The sequence below is a fragment of the Lytechinus pictus genome, chromosome 6 (assembly GCF_037042905.1).
Source record: "Lytechinus pictus isolate F3 Inbred chromosome 6, Lp3.0, whole genome shotgun sequence".
NCBI classification, from domain to species: Eukaryota; Metazoa; Echinodermata; class Echinoidea; order Temnopleuroida; family Toxopneustidae; genus Lytechinus; species Lytechinus pictus.
In genome coordinates this window covers 6781173-6796829 of record NC_087250.1, presented here as the reverse complement: position 1 = coordinate 6796829, position 15657 = coordinate 6781173, and the positions used below count along the sequence as shown (strand labels likewise).

At 33.8% G+C, this 15657-nt stretch overlaps 1 long non-coding RNA gene across 1 annotated transcript; it reads right to left on the bottom strand.

The window, feature by feature from the left end:
• Positions 1 to 5460: 5460 nt before the first annotated feature.
• Positions 5461 to 12660, bottom strand: LOC135154394 (uncharacterized). Its single transcript, XR_010293794.1, has 2 exons — positions 12565 to 12660; positions 5461 to 9385 (listed from the first exon to the last, which is right to left on the bottom strand). It is a non-coding gene; the product is annotated as an uncharacterized LOC135154394 (long non-coding RNA).
• Positions 12661 to 15657: the final 2997 nt, after the last annotated feature.

The window sequence follows — 15657 nt, the reverse complement described above, 5'->3', positions numbered from 1 at the left end:
TTTTAACACGCCCCCGGGAAACCAATGATACACCAATATAATAAAAGCGATACCTTTCCAAGTTTCTTATTTTTTGCTTTTATTTAATAAATTTAATTATCTTCGTCAGATATTTCTTCAGTTTCTTTAATGGTTCTTTAAGTGATAACCGTATGTGTTTGCGATTAAAGGCATGGGTTTTATTTTTTGTTATTGAAAAAAAAATATTCATGACCCCTCTTTTTAATGGTAATTATGTCATCTTCTACCCCATCCAAACCCCTTTTTTTGCCCCCCCCCCAAAAAAAAAAATAAAGACAAGAAAATTAAACAGAGCAATTATCAATCCCAGTCCCTTGAAATCATAGGCAAAAGCCTGGATCACGTACTTGTGCCAGTCTCAGCAAAGCACTCAAGATTAAATTAAATACGCTTATCTCTATTTACTTGGCATTATATATGTGAACATAACATTTAGAAACAGAAATAAAACATCTGCTTTTTCTAATTGGATTATTCATTAAGTGCTTCAAATTTGTACGCTCAATCTTGAAATGAGGGTAATGACTTTTACGAATGTGATTTTCATGACTGTCATGAGGTCTGTTAAGGTCAGAAGAGTTCAGACCGATACATACATGTAGTTCCCGATAATACAATGGGAGGGGGGAGATGGGCTCTGATAGTATACTGTGAAAACGTTAAAACTAGAAGAAATAATGATATATCTAACTCAGATATCAAAAAATGAAAATAGTAAAACCTAATAAAAAAAAAAAAATTATTCATTTGCGTAGCTATTTTTTTTGTCGGAAGGGGGGGGGGGGGAGAGATGGGGGCATTATTTTCTTGTCTGTGTGTGTATATGTCACAGGGGCGGAACCAGCTTTTTCCAATAGGGGATGGGGTCCGAAATTTTGTTCATCCATATTTTCCCCGATCGGCCGGTTATTTTTTGATTGTTTGAAGGGGTAGTCCTCACAGTCACTTCTTAGCCTTATTCTTATAAAACAACATAAACATGAAATAATCTCATAAGCCATATATAAAAAGTGTGAGCGTGAAGCACGATCTAAATTTCTTGTATAAACTTTCATGTTTTTAGTCGTAAAAATTTAACATTTCGGTTAATGTTTTTGATCCTGACCAAGATTCGTGTGTAACTAGATAGTTAACGCGAACGCCAAGCGCGAGCAGACATCTTTAATAAACGTTCCGGCCTGATCGAAAATAGACCTGCTGAGAACTCTTTGCAGTTACCCATAAAAGCGATACGTGCTTCAACAATTAAATAATGCAAGCGCAAAGCACGAGCTGGAATTCTTGACATTTTGACCTAAACAAAAATGGTAATTCAAAACACTTTTTGTAATCACAGAAATGGATAGATATGTAACTAAACAATTAATGCGAGCGCGAAGCTCGATTGGATGAAAATTTAGATTTTAGACCATAAAACGTGACACTCTATTCATATCTTGTAAATCTTTAGTAGGATGGGTAATTGAGTATTTTTATAATAATGCGAGCGTGAAGCGCGAGCAGAAAGCGCTTGATATTGTGATCGAAAACTTGATAATTTAAGCACGTTTTGAATAAAGAACAAGCTGCCTATCTCAATAAACATGCGTGTGCGTGTTTAAGATTTAGAGCTAGAATTCGGGCAATCCGAATTCATACACACCAAGTCTCAGCGGGGGGGGGGGGGGGGGGGGGGGGGGGAGCTGGGCTGCCCCCCTCTCGTATTTATTGATCTAGAGATGGTCAGTTGTCATCTTTTTCATATTCCTGTCTCTTAGTAAAATGAAAACTGGGCAGGTATTCAGAAAGTTTTTTCATTTATACAATTATTGTTAATTGTTTTCCTTTGTGTCACTAGGCACTTCGAAGGCATATCTGTGATCGGTGGAGTTATAGCGCCTAAGGATAAGCAGACAAGTCAAAAGTGCGCCGTGTTAAGCCGATGGGGTACCTCATGAGAGCTAAAATAAAATATGATGATTTTCAGGAAAGTGGTTGGAAAGTCCCTTCACCATTGTAGGTTGACTTATTATTGACAGTTCTATCACCTGGACCCCCTTGTCTCACTACCTTGTGCTCGATATACACCTATACTTTCGCTATATTTTATATTATATCCCTTACTTAAGATTGTTGTATTGAGAGTGTACACAAGGAGAAAAAGAATAGTTTTACTACGAACAACGTTTGCCATAAAATAGTTCATTTTCCTTGCTGACGTCACGCATAGTCCATTATTTTCCTAGGGAAAAAAGTGAACTATACGTTTTTTACGTCGCGATTCGCGAGCTGTGCGGCGCGATGCGAGTAGAGCGCTGCTCAGCCAAACGGTACTCTCCACTGCATGCCACGGGAAACTTTCGGCTAGCTGCACTAACCAGGTGCGCTCGCTGAACAGACGATCCATACGGCAAGACTTATTATTTTTTCAACTTCTCAACGATTGTTGACTATATCCACTTATTAAAAATCGTTTCGCTGTAAAATGATATAAGTGGAAGGGATATAAAACAAATATACAATGACCCATTCTCGGAACAGGCTAAAACTATTCGCACTCAGGAACATCACATAGTACTATTCTCCCTCAGGCCGATGGCCCTCGGGATCATAGTACTATGTGATGTTCCTTCGATGCGAATAGTTTGAGCCAGATCCTCGAGTGTCATTGTATATTTGTATAATGTAAATGTATATTGTATCAAAATTTACCACTACCTGGGTTGCATTATGTTGTTATAATTCTTAACCTTGCATAATTCAATTTCTCTGTTATCCTTGTAAATGTATTTTTAGTGACGAATCTCCTCTTTCTCTCCATTCTGTTGACCCTACCCCTTTTTCTCTCTTCACCTTATTCTATACTTCATATCTTCATATTTCTTCCCTCCTCCTTGGTTCGTTCTTTTCTCATATTTCTCTTGTTTAAAGGAAAAGTCCACCCCAGCAAAAACTTGATTTGATCAAAAAGAGAAAAATTCAACAAGCATAACACTGAAAATTTCATCAAAATCGGATGTAAAATAAGAAAGTTATGGCATTTTAAAGTTTCGCTTCATTTCACAAAACAGTTATATGCACATCTCGGTCGGTATGCAAATGAGGAATTGATGACATCACTCACTCACTATTTTTTTTGTATTTTATTATATGAAATATGAAATATTTTTATTTTCTCGTCATTGTCATGTGAAATGAAGTTTCATTCCTCCCTGAACATGTGGAATTCCATTATTTTAACATTTTGTGCTTCAGGCAAGGAGGTCCTAATTGTCAAATTCGTAAAAATTGAAATATTGTATAATTCAAAAAAAAAAATTAGTGAGTGAGTGACATCATCGACTCTCTGATTTGGATGTAACTGGCTCGTTCATACAACTATTTTGTTAAAAATAAGCGAAATTTTGAAATGTCATAACTCTCTTATTTTACATCCGATTTTGATGAAATTTTCAGCATTGTGCTTGTCTGATTTTTCTCTATTGATTCAAATCAACAATTTTCTGAAGTGAACTTGACCTTTAATTAATATGTTCATTATCCACTTCATCTTGCTCTCCCTTCTTCTCCTTCACCTCATCTTCTTTCTTAATTTTCTTGTTCATTTTCAATCCCTTTCTTTCTCCTTTTTTTTCTGTGCAACCTTTTAATCTTGTATATATTTCACATTGATCGATTGATTGATAACGAATTTATTCATTCCAAAATTTCAACAAAGTTACAAAGTAAAGCAAAATATAATATAACATTTTGAAATGAAATAGGAACCTTCTGGAAAGCAAAGCTTGTTATTGAAGGTTTCCTTCAATTTATATTCGGCAAGATGGTATATTTGCATAAATCTCAATGAGTCAAGTAAAACATATTTGATATATGCGTACTTTTAATTTATAATAATAATAATAATGATTATAACATTTGTAGGGCGCTTAATACAGGTGTTTCTAAGCGCTCAGTTTTCTGCCTATCAACTAAATTACCGGGAAAAAAAAATTTATGTAATTATTACCAATATCAGACACTCTCCGCCTTTTAACATTACAATGTATATCCATGTAAAATATAGTGTTTCGGACTCTGATGCATAACATAATAAGTACCATACCATAAAGACATCATTGGGGGGAAAAGAAATAACATAAAGTATTGAATAATAATAATTTTGTATTTTATAACAAGAAATATTATCATTTTTATGCGAATCAAGGAATCATTCCTCCTCTCTGAACATGTGTAATTACGATTGTTTGATTCAATACGGTTCGCTCAAGTTAGTCTTTATTGTCACATATCTGAGCAAATGAAATATTTTATAATTAAACAATAACAAGGCAAGATAAATAGTGAGTGAGGAACATCATCAATTGTCTCATTTGCGTGTAACTGAAATGTGCCTATCATTGTTTTATTACAAAACAAGCAAAACTTTAGAAATGTGATAACTTTCTGGTCTTACATCCGATTTTGATGAAATTTTCAGTGTTGTGCTTGTTTATTTTGTTAATGTATTGAAATCAATATTTTTTTTCTGAGGTAGACTTGACCTTTTAATAAAGCAGGGATATCAAGAATAGCGATTTGTATTCCCAGGCAGAAAGTGCTAATGAACCAGTCGGTTATATAATTATTATTACTATATAGTTCAATCACTATTCTCAATCAGCCAGGGGGTAGACTTAATGTTTAAAAAGCAAAGTAAACTCATCTACATATTAAAAGCTATATGGATGGTAGACCTACCCTATTTTGATGAAGTATATGTATCCACGGCCTCAGAGCATCCTGGTGGGGTTGGATACGTTAACTGCTTTATATCTTAAAATTATGTTTCAATGCCACTTCTTGGCAAGAAGATCCCCGGCCGTTGACTGCGCGTTCCATGAACATGCATTAAAGTAGGGTCAGTATTCGGCATGGACATCATCCCCGAAACTAAGCATTGTAGAGTCATTATTGTAGAACCGTTTACTTTGAGTACCTTCATGAATCTATAACTGAGAAATCTTTTTTTTTTGTAGCAACTGGTATTCTGCCGTATGTAACTAAGATATTGCTACACCCTTTATTCAATAACGGCAGGTAGATCATTACAAAATGGGCCTAGGTAGATAGTTATGTGAAGCGTATTTTTTTTTTTTTTTTTTACTTTTTTGGAAAAGATCCAAGGATGTGAAAGAGTCTGATTTGAGGAATCTAAGCTGTGGGAAAGAACATGTTCATGTAACTACAAACAAGGGGTCATTTTGAAGGGAATAATTAATTTTGGATTGTACCTCGTCATATCATCCCTAATAAAACCCTGATGCATGTAATACGACATGAAATACACACATTCACCCACACTCCCACCCTCTCTGCCACGTACCGACGTGCGCATACCTACGCACACTCGATCGTGTTTACATGCACACTAACATACATGCACGTACGCAAATAAACAAATGACAAAACATACATGAATTTTACTTTGAAGTGTATGTTTTTATTAAATTTTGTATCCGTCGTAAAAATGGATTCATTGCACTCTGCACCCTTTCGTGCATAAATTACTGATACGTTGAATTATTTCCTACACAGCTTATCAATACACGACGCGTGCAAATGTATTGGTTATAAAATCGAAATGTTGACATTTTTTGTTATCATGCCCCCTTAACATCCGAGTCATGGATCGATTTCCCTGCACGAAGGATTTCAAGAAAGTGATAAGTGTGATACCACTTCAGTCAAAACAAAACACTCTGTAGCTGGAAGAAAACTTAATGATACAATTTGTGAAATATCTGAATGATGAAAACACTAGCTCATGTCATATAACTAAACCAAAGATAATGACATCTTACAAATGACAGAATATAACAATTTTTACGTTGTCTCAAAGGTACAACATTACTGCAATTTACTTTTTTTAATAGGATTTTAAGCTTTTTTTCCAGAACGAAATAATAGTCAGACAGCATATGTCATTTACTTCGACAAATTGGCTAAGTCTGATTTTTCACTTTTATGTGACTGGTTACATCACAAGAAACAACTTTCAACTTGATGATAAATTTATAATGGTCATCTTGACCATGTTAGTGGTCAAAATTGGGTCAATAAGGGTCAATTTTTTTAATTGTCCCAGTTGTTTCCCAATTGTCAAATTGTTTGTCTTTTTATACTGAACAAAAAAGTGTACACAATCATATACTCTTGACCTCTCGTTACAAAGTTATGACCGGAAATGTCAAAAGGTCAACAAACTTTCATTAAATGGCAAATTACACTGACGGTGTGAAGAAAGCTCATTTTTTCCGTGTTTTTATGCATGTGTGTACTTTTTTATTTTTGATTTTGATCAGTCTTTCATCAGAAGTCCTTATCCAGATGATATAAAACGTCAAGACAAGGTCAGGAAAAGGTCAAAAGGTCAACAAACTTTCACTGGAAGCCAAAATACATGTCTAAAAGCGGTAGTATAGAAGTCTACGCAAGGAACATTTATTGTTATGTTTATTCACCATTTCATTCTTTGAAAATATTACATTATATTTTTTGAAATATATTACTTTCTATACTCTAATATCTTTTATATTCTGATATTATTAATTTTTTAAATCATTTTCGTAAGTTAACCATTACGGATATTATTGGGCACATCTTGCGACAATTTCAAAGCATGTCTATGTAAATATACATATTTAATAGTTTAGTATGTTTGTACAATCTGTGTTAAATAACAGTGTTTGTGATCAAGGTGATATAGGCATATTCTTCTCTATGTTATCGCACTATCTGATTCAACTTTAAATAATAGACAAACATTATATACAGTACTATAAGATTCGTTTACTCTATCGATGTATAAGAGAGAGAAAAAAAAGTACTTAATTTTCATAAAATATATGAATAAATAGTATAATTACATAATACTTATTTCGAAAGTGGGCCTTTCTAACTGCTTATAAATTTTTATTTCTTATCACTACAATTGCTTATAGTTGTCCTATACTACTTTCTGTACATTGATATTCGGCGATTAATTTTAAAGTATTTACAAATTGCACCATGATAGTTTTAGGAAGTTTGGCTTCTTTTCTCATTTGGCAAGAATAACTAATGAGCAGTATGGACAAGAAAAAATGAAATACACTAATCGGGATGAATTAAATAGAGTGGATGACGTCATCGTTTCTCTAAATTTGCATACGAAATAGAATGTAGGTATTCCTGCTCTGCGATTACCATCCTTAATATATATCAGTCATAATTTATTGATCTTGTCAATTAGGGTCTATATCATCGATTACAATTATACATCTTGCGCACTCTCTTAACATCCGTAGATTGAAAGTTAATGTAATAGACTGTGGGCAGGGACCAATCCAAAATTATATGAAAAAGTTTCAATCATATAAAATTGAATTATAAATCTATATCATCAGATTAACAATTTCAGTCTAACTTTGATTTGGTAACTAGCTGCAAACTACTTAAATCTAAGGAGTTTAGAGAATGAACTAAATGCCATTCAGCTTAAGGCTTATCTGATCAGTAATTAAAACTATTAAAGCACTGTTACATCAATTTCTGCTGATACTACTAAAACTACTGCAGCAACTACTAATACTACTACGAGTTGTGGTAGTAGTAGATGTAGTCCATTAGTACTACTACTGCCACTACTGCTGCTGCTGCTGCTGCTAGTACTACAACTACTGATACCACCACTGCTGCTGCTGCTTCTACTACTTCTACGACCCCTCCGGCTACAAATATACGTTTACTGTGTGTGTTTATATAGATTATAATAATTGACGCAGCGTCTGGACATACTAGAGCATGTTGAGAACCTTGACTTGCCTGCACACATCCTAAAATTCTTCTCTGACATTTCACTGCCTAAGATAAATCTTAAAAATCCACCTATGTTGACAGCACCATCAAGAAAGGACCTGAAATCTGCGGCTTGCCACCGATCTCCGAAGACCGGAGGAAGAAAATATACAAGTAAAATATATGGCAACCCGCTGATTTAGTTTGTAACTGGATAAACGTTATTTCTAATGAAAAAATTTGAAATGTTGATGTCAGAAATTAAACGGAAATGGAAAAAAAATAATAAGGCTTAGTTCGCATTAATAATAGTAAAGGTCAAGAGAAACACACACACGCACTTGATGTTGGCGAGCACCTTTGACTTTGAAATCAGTCCGTTCGTTTAGCCCCAGATTGGTCTGTGATTTGGGTCACATCCAATCTTATCATGCTTTCTTTTACCCGTAATAGAGTTGCCCGTTGCCCTAATTATCAATGTTACATTCGGTCAAAGAATGTAATAATTGTTTTGATATCATATTGAATCCGAGAGCTCATTAAACAACATTCATGTTATATAGGTTACATGAAAATTTCCCCCAAGAATGAATGAGGGGCTTTTTTGCACAAGTTCCAGAGGGCTGATAATATTTAAATCTAATGAAAAGAGTACAATTCACAAAGCAAAATGCTGAAGCTTTCATAAAAATTGGAAAAAAAATAATGAAGCTATTGAATTTTGAAGTTTAGCAATATTTTGTGAAAATAATTATATGCATGTCCTCATAAATATTCATTACGTGGGCTGATGATGTTACACATTCCCTTTTCTTATGTTATTAAATTAATTTATATTTGTTTAATTTCTTCATACATCTTCAAGTAATGTTTGTCCAATGAAATAAGTTGCAGCAATAAATAACTAGTGCACTTACTCGACCCATCTTTTTTTTATTGAATACTGTTCTGTATACCACCCCCTGAAGAAGACAACTATCATTCAAACCGTTTTGGGAGGACAGAGTTATCTGTTTATCTACATAAATTTGACACCTGTTCCATAGGTATATTCCTCGAATACTATATTTTGGAAGGTTAACCTTGTCACAGTTACGAGATTGACTAATTTGAAAGAACAATTCTGATTGGTTCCTAGTCAGCGTACTGAAAAAATGCACAAGCAACGATGATCTTGATAGGCCATTTCATTTTGCGATTAACCGCTAGCCTTTTGCTACGGGACCCAGAAATATCTTGCACATTATTTAACCGACCAGTTTCGTTGGTCTAACAGTATCATTCGGATATTGTATTCCATTCAGCAAAGCTCCAGAGTTGCTGTTCAATGCGCTATCGGCTGAAGAACAGTAGTCTTACTCCTACCATCCATCGTTTAGATCCGGGATGAAAACAAAAACAGAATGTACATTCCACCAGAGTGTTTTCAGGTTAATTTCATTCCGCTGTAGTGCTTTTGAATTACACACATTATGACTCCGTGAGATGAGGATCCCCTGTTGTGGCAATTGCTCAATTAACATGATCCATGTTTGGGGATCATATACTCACTATAACCACCATAATTCTAAAAGAGAAAGAAATGCAAGCATATATTAGTAAATAATTTACTTAACAGTTCTAGAAAAAGTGCGAAATATGCCTCAATATCGATAACCTAAATTTTCAACGAAAGTTTTTTCATCATCTTACCATGCTTACGAAGGATTAGTTTACCACTTAAGGAAACAACGTAGGTGGGCTGGTGGGTACGAGCAGCGATTTTATGTTCATACTAATTATTTACAGTATCGAACTACTTACAGTGCACATCAATAAAAAGTTGGCATTTTGAAAAGTAATTAAAGATTGAAACAAAAATGACCACTTTTAAAAGTCAAACGAATCATTTTTTAGATTGTGCAAATACAAATTTGGGCAAAAGTTGTTTTTATGTGAATTTTATGGTCTTATGCTGTTTTACTATCCATCATTCAACCACTTCAGACCATATTTTCATATGGTATGTTCATGGTTGAGTGAGCACAATGTATTGCAGGGGCCGCGAAAGCTGGGGAAGAGGGCGGGGGGGGGGGGGGGGGGCTTCACCCCCCACTCTTTTCCAAAAGCATGTACAAAAATGTAAAAATGACCATACGATTGTGATTTTTTGGAATGGTCAGCACCCCACCCCCCTCCACTTTGAAAACCGTTCTGCGGCCCCTGTATTGTGACGTATCACCATAGGGGTTCATGGTAGTGTCCTCTACAACTTGTTAGATCATGTTACAATTTGAAAATGTTGGTGTCTCCCCCGATTATAGGCCCCTCCCCCACTTTAAAATTCTGGATCCACCACTCATTTGTCCATAAATTAAAATGATCATGAGAAATTGTTAGGAAAAAAATACATCTATGCAGTATAACGTGCATTCGGAAAGTGTGTGATAAAAACAACATCAATTAAAGTCACATTCGAAACCGAATTTGCCCCCAATATTAATTTCATCAACCTTTAAAATGAGTCTGTGACATTGAAAATACTAATTTTCCCATTTTGATGCGTGCTCACTCATCCATAAATAAACAAATCGATTTCATTTTTGCACAGAATTCTGCCCATAGGTTGCTCACTGATGCATTAAACATCGGGATTTTCATGAAAATCAAATCAAATGAACTAAGCAAGGAGGTTTGTGACAGATATCCATAGTTACAAATTGCATTTTTTCCAATAAGGTAAAAAAGAGCTAATCACATTCCACATGTTCAATCAAGCGTGAATGTTTAATTAAATGCCTTTGAATCATTGAAGCATGTTAGTTGGTCATGAAAATAACGAACAAATTGAGAAAAGATAATTTACAGTTACCAAAATGAAACAATACATGCCTAAGATATTTGAAAATCGTATTTTTTTTTCAATTTATGTTCAATGAAATCGTGAAACGATGAATATTGTTGAAGATACTCTTCCAAAAAATAAATGTCGCCATATTCTATCATTTAAAAAAAAATCAAATTATGGCAAATTTGGACTTGTGTTTATTAAACCGTGAAATTTAGCTCAAAAAAGTTGTATTGTCTTTTAGAAAGTAAATTTTCAAGCCTTTTGACTATTTTTCATGATGAGAATGTGGAATTAGTTCCAATAAATTTGAATCAAAGTAATGATATTTGGCTTGTGACTTTTGAAAAGTGAATTTTTTGCCTTTTGACGGTGCTCACAGAAGCATGAAGTAAAATACGTCCATAACATTTACTCAGAGAATAGCTTAATAAATTACCTACACGCTCATTTAAAAACATATTAAAAACTCGCATTGGTTCGGAAATTATTGATGTTTGTTTAAGGGGGGACTAACTTTTTTGTTGTGTATTCTTATATCCACAATTTAGTCACATGCATATGAGAGAATAGGTGACGTCCCTCACTCACTATTTTGTTTTTTATTGGTTGAATTATACAATATTTCATTTTTTACAGATTTGACATGGACCAACTTCACTGAACCATATAATGTTAAGCAATGGTAACTCCACATGTTCAGTGAGAAATAAAACTTTGTTTCACAGGACAATGAGGAGAAAATTAGAATATTTCAAATAATAAAATACAAAAGAAAAAGTGAGTGAGTGATGTCATCAGTTCCCTCATTTGCATACCGACCAGGATGTGCATATAACTATTGTGTGAAATTAAGTGAAACTTTAAAAGGTCATAACTTTCTTATTTTACATCCGATTTTGATGAAATTTTCAGTGTTATGCTCGTTTGATTTGTCACTTGTCACAATTTAAATCAAATTTTTGTTGGGGTGGACTTAAGCAAACCATCCAGCTGGTAAGAGGTAAAATGCGTAACGCTTGCCCTGCTGTTTTTAATAGTTTATAATCTTTCGATTAGTATAATTATTTGTCACTTTCACTACTGGGTCCATTCTGGTTCTTTATTACCTTTCATGCCTAGAGCAGAGTTAATCCTATGACACTGTAACATTTTGTTTTCTCTGGGATGCATTTTATAGCGCTTATATACAGTGCATGTATACTAGTGTATTACACTCGGGCACCTTCTTTTGAAGAGGAATCATTTTTAAAAAGCAGACGGTAAGGCATGGGTTAAAGGGCAAATATCATTAAAGAAATATTTATCGTACAGTAAAATAGATAAGTTTAAATAGGGACCGGGAAAATTCACGAGTATTTATTAGACAGCATTAAGAAGTAGCCCGAACTACTCTCTGAATTGTCCCTTGTTCTCTGTCTTTTTTTTATTAATATTTTATTTTTGTGCACTTTAATTAAAGACAAATTACACACTAGAAATTCAACCAAGTTCTCTCTTTCCCTCTTCATAGCACTTGCTGTTTTTTTCTCCATTGATGTAAACGTATGCTGCAGTTCGACGTTGTCATATCATTCAATATTACAAAGTCTGTGGAAAATTAATTTATACTAAAGTTAAAAGCGAATAATGGGGCTTTGATTTTGTTTTCAAAACCAAAGCAAACTATAAAACGAACATATTGGGATCAATATTCTATACTGTATATTAAATTGTAAAATAAATACAGTTGAACATTAGTCCTACTATACTGTATGTCATGCTGCGTCTTTCAATGATAATGGTAAACTATAATCTTTCAATAGACCCACGCGTTATACATTTACTTCTTTTTTAACCCTAAATTCTAGCGCTGGTATGCATTACTGTTAATGTGACATTGAAGTTACACAGTGTAAAAGCAGAGCAGCATATCTTACGTGGAAAATTTCCACTGAGAAACCGTCAGAAGATGGATGGTGAAGTTGCATGAGGTGAGAATGCAGCCTGCCATTCTCCTTCGTCCGACAGTACCAGAGCCTGTAATCATGAAAAAAAGGATGGGTGTAAGAAATCATAAGAAGATGGGGGAATGTGTATCAAAAGTGTTTGTATGTGTGTATTGTATGTTTCTATGAGCCGCCGACTGTACCAATATTACAATTATTTGTTATATAATCATTACTTATTAAATAGTAACTATTATTTATAGATAATTTACATTTTATTTGTAAATAATTACTATTATATCAATAACATTTCTAATTATTTATATATAATTCCAAGTAATACTTCATTATTTGTAAATAATAATAGTTCGACATTTCATTATTTATAAATAATGATTATTTGTTTTTCATTATTTATAAATAATGATTATTTGTTTTTCATTATTTATAAATAATGATTATTTATTTTTAATTATTTATAAATAATGATTTTTTATTTTTCATTATTTATAAATAATGATTATTTGTGTTTCATTATTTATAAATAATTATTTTTGTTTTTCATTATTTATAAATAATGATTATTTGTTTTTCATTATTTATAGATACTGATTATTTGTTTTTCATTATCTATAAATAATTATTTTTGTTTTTCATTATTTATAAATAAAGACACTACATACTTCATTTTCAATTATTAATTTCTATTCGTTTTTCCATTATTTATAAATAAGTTTGTCAAGTTTTCTATTATTTATAAAAAATAATTATTTATTAACAATGCCAGCGCACATTTCTTTATTTATAAATAATTTGTTGAGTTTCCCATTATTTATAGATAATGATTATTTATTAAATAATGAAAACGTCTCTAGTGCGCCATTATTCTCATTATTTATAAATAATCATTATTTAATGTTCGAGTTTTCCATTATTTATAAATAAAGATTATTTGTTAAATAATGAAATATCTACCTCATTATTTTATAAATAATGAAAATTTATCGTGTTTCATTATATATGAATAACAATTTTGTTTCAATATCCCATTATTTATAAATAATCATTATTTATAAACAATTTTTACAGTTTACCATTATATACAAATAATCATTATTTATATACAAATAACCATTATTTATAAATATTGGAAAACTCGACTATAACATGCAAATGTGGGACCGCCCATGATATGAGTATTCATGATGCGATCTCCTTTTTCGTGATTTTTCTTCACAAATTTTTGTCTATTTCCTCTTCATAATGACATTTCTTGAAGCAATTTTCTAGGGATATGGTCTGATTGTAATATTCTTCATTTTCTATTTAACTTCGTCTTCGTAGAAATATCAAAAAGTGTAATTTTATACGATTTTTCCTACAGTTCACAATCCCCATAGGCGCGCGTGTATTTCACCTTTTCCATCGTAGGGACAACCGGTGAATCGACGGAGTGCTCTTCATCGAAATACTATGTTGGTTGGTCCCCGGAACTGGCGGGCGGAATTTATCCTGAATCCTCGATGGAAGTGGATCAAGTGCATATGAGCTGAGAGAGTGAAGTATCCGTGTACGTGCATCAGGCCCTTCTATTTTCTATAAATATTCTTTGTTGCTTTTTTTTTTTAAGTTTATTTTTCCTGGTGTAGAGATAAGTTTCAGTTCTAATAATGCACTTTAAATACATTTTGGAGTGTCTGTTTGAGGCATTTGGGGCGATTTCGACCCCGGCCCCATAATGCTCAAAGCAACGACAATACGGGGACATGATGACCCCTAAATTTTTGAAAACTTATTTTTTATTGAAAATTGTCACAAAATTCTCCAAAAGTGTTCATATTTCACTTTTAAAACTCCTAAAAGTGCCCAAATGACAAGCTTGGTCGCTTCGCTGTGTCGCTTTCAACTTGAGAACGTTTACGCGTCTGCCCCCCCCCTCCGAAAGAAATTATGTGTACGGCCATGCTCAAAAGAGCCTAGCTGGCACATTGATTTATATATACTTTCATTTTCATTATTTTTATCTAATTATCATCATGGCCTTACGCATAATTTTTCCAGGGGGGTCAGGACGCGCGTAAACTTTTTAAAAAAAATCTTAAAACCGAGAAAGCCACGCAACCAAGCCCAAATGACAAGCTTGGTCGCTTCGCTGTCTCGCTTTCAACTTGAGAACGTTTACGCGCGTCTGTCCCCCCCCCCCACCCAAAAGAAATTCTGCGTACGATCATGCTCAAAAGAGCAGTTACAAAGAGTAGTTACATTGTGCCATGCTCAAAAGAGCATGGTAAAATGATTTATATATACTTTTTATTTTCATATCATTATCATCATGGTCTATACGCAGACGCGAGTAAACTTTTTCAAAAAAATCTTGAAAAAGCGAAGCGACCAAGCTTGTCATATGAGCTTGGTCGTGTCGCTGTCTAGCTTTCGAGATTTTTTTGAGAAAGTTTACGCGCGTCATGCTCCCCCCCCCCCGGAAAAAATTATGCCTAAAGCCATGATGATAATGAGATAAAAATAATGAAAATGAAAAGTATATAAAAATCAATGTGCCAGGCTCTTTTGAGCATGGCATTACACAGAATTTCTTTCGGGGGGGGGGGGGGGGGAGGGGCATGCGCGTAAACGTTCTCAAGTTGAAAATGACACAGCAAAGCGACCTGCAAGCTTGCCATTTGGGCACTTTTTGCAGTTTTAAAAGTGAAATATGAAGGCGTTCGTGCACACTTTTGTGAATTTTGGGATAATTTTCAAAAAAAAAAAAAAGTTTTCAAAAATTTAGGGGTCATGCTTTGAGCATTTGGGGGCCGGGAGGGGCTGGGTGAAAACGCCCCAAGCGCCTCAAACAAACACTCCAACAAGTATTTGAAGTGCATTATTAGAACTGAAACTTAACTCTACACCAGGAAAAATTAACTTAACAAAAACAGAAAAAAAAAAATTATAAAGTAGAAGGGCCTGATGCTCGTACACTGATACTTCACTCTCTCAGCTCATATGCACTTGATCCACTTCCATCGAGGATTCGGGCTAAATTCCGCCCGCCAGTTGCGGGGACCAACCAACGTAGTATTTCGA